A 2500-nucleotide genomic window follows, 5' to 3' on the forward strand; every position below is an offset into this window, starting at 1 on the left:
TGAGGCCGAACCTAAACCTTTGCTCGAGAGATAGTTATCCATACACTGATAAGGGATGTATGGATTCTCGAGAAGAAAGGAGCCATGGTGGTCTCCTTGAACCGCCTAGATCCACGAGTGAATCAAAAGTTAGATCTATATTGGGTCTCACCCGAATCGCTCCATCTATCGTCCTAAGAAGAGGTTTGGTTTCAAACCCGGTTCAAATAGGAGGAGTACGCCATGCTAATGTGCCTTGGATGATCCACATCTTAGGGTCAGGCATCGATGAGCAAATTGAACTATCCATGTGGCTGAGAGTCCTCACAGCCCAGGCACAACGATGCAATTATCCGGGGTGCGCTCTACCACTGAGCTAATAGCCTATCGTACGAGCCTCCTGCAGGGGGCTCGCTATGCCAAAAGCGAGAGAAACCTTATCCCTCTCTTTCCTTTTTTCATCTCCATGTCACCACATGGGGGGACATGGAGACATAAAAAGGAAGATCCTATTAACTTATTCCGACCTAGGATAATAAGCTGTGGTGACATGGAGACATAAAAAGGGAGATCCTATTAACTTATTCTGACCTAGGATAATAAGCTCATGAACTTAGTCTTACTTTAACATCGAGAAACAAAAGAAGACTTCCATCCTCAAGTTTAACTTAGATGTAGCTCCATTCTATTTGTTTTGGGTGTGAAGCGGTGTCAAACTAAAATACCTAACAAGCATTAGCTCTCCCTGAAAAGGAGGTGATCCAGCCGTACCTTCCGGTACGGCTACCTTGTTACGACTTCACTCCAGCCACTAGCCCTGCCTTCGGCATCCCCCTTCTTGCCTTTGAGGTAACGACTTTGGGCATGGCCAGCTCCTATAGTGTGATGGGCAGTGTGTACAAGGCTCGGGAATGAATTTACCGTCGTATAGCTGACCGATGACTACTAGCGATTTTAGCTTCATGTAGGCGAGTTACGGCCTGCAATCCGAACTGAGGACGGGTTTTTTGGGGTTAGCTCAACCTCGTGGGATTGCGACCATTTGTCTCGGCTATTGTAGCACGTGTGTTGCCTAGGGTATAAGGGGCATGATGACTTAACGTCATCCTCACCTTCCTCGGCTTATCACCGGTAGTCTGTTCAGGGTTCCAAACTTAACGATGACAACTAAACGTGAGGTTTATGCTCATTGTGAGACTTAACTCAACACTTTACGACATGAGCTAACGACAGCCATGCACCACCTGTGTCCGCATTCTCGAAGGCACCCCTCTCTTTCAAGAGGATTCATGGCATGTCAAGCCTTGGTAAGGTTCTTTACTTTGCATCGAATTAAACCACATGCTCCACTGCTTGTGCGAGCCCCCGTCAATTCCTTTAAGTTTCATTCTTGTGAACGTACTCCCCAAGTGGGATACTTAACATGTTAGCTACAGTACTGCACGGGTCGATACGCACAGTGCCTAGTATACATCCTTTACGACTAGGACTACTGGGGTATCTAATCCCATTCGCTCCCCTAGCTTTCGTCTCTCAGTGTCAGTGTCGACCCAGCAGAGTGCTGTCACCGTTGATGTTCTTTCCGATCTCTACGCATTTCACTGCTCCACTGAAAATTTCCTCTGTCCCTACCGTACTCCAGCTTGGTAGTTTCCACCGCCTGTCCAAGGTTGAGCCCTAGGATTTGACGGCGGACTTAAAAAGCAACCTACAGATGCTTTGCGCCCAATCATTTTGGATAACGCTTGCATCCTCTGTCTTACCGCGGCTGCTGGCACAGAGTTAGCTAATGCTTATTCTCTAGATACTATCATTATTTCTTCTTCGGGAAAAGAAGTTCACAACCTATGGGCCTTCTACCTCTATGCGGCATTGCTTCGTCAGGCTTGTGCCCATTGCGAAAAATTCCCAACTGCTGCCTGCCGTAGGAGTCTGGGCCATGTCTTAGTCCCAGTGTGGCTGATCATCCTCTCAGACTAGCTACTAATCATTGCCTTGGTAGGCTATTGTCTTACCAACTAACTAATCAGATGCAATCCCCTCCTCTGGCAAATTCCTCCTTTTGCTTCTTAGCCTATGGGGTATTAGCAGCTGTTTCCAGTTGTTGTTCCCCTCCCAAGGGCAGGTTCTTACGTGTTACTCACCTGTCCGCCCCTGGAAACACCACTTCCCATCCGATTTGCACATGTTAAGCATGCTGACAGCGTTTATATCCTGAGCCAAGATCGAACTCTCCATGAGATTCATAGTTGCATTACGTATAGCTTCCTTGTTCGTAGACAAAGTGGATTCAGAATTATCTTTCACTTCGAGGCATAACTTGTATCCATGAACTTCATATTTGCCCGAAGTTCGCTCCCAGGAATATAGCCATCCCTACCCCCTCACGTCAGTCCCACGAGCCTCTTATCCATTCTCATTGAATCATGGTGGGGGAGCAAATCCAAATAGAAGAACTCACATTGGGTTTAGGGATAATTAGGCTCGAACTGATGACTTCCATCATGTCAAGGTGATACTC

General features: G+C 47.1%; 1 pseudogene; it reads right to left on the bottom strand.

The window, feature by feature from the left end:
• Window positions 1–2500, bottom strand: part of LOC111404775 — a 3522-nt pseudogene that overhangs the window by 539 nt on the left and 483 nt on the right.

This window comes from Olea europaea, chromosome 11 (assembly GCF_002742605.1).
Source record: "Olea europaea var. sylvestris chromosome 11, O_europaea_v1, whole genome shotgun sequence".
NCBI classification, from domain to species: domain Eukaryota; kingdom Viridiplantae; phylum Streptophyta; class Magnoliopsida; order Lamiales; family Oleaceae; genus Olea; species Olea europaea.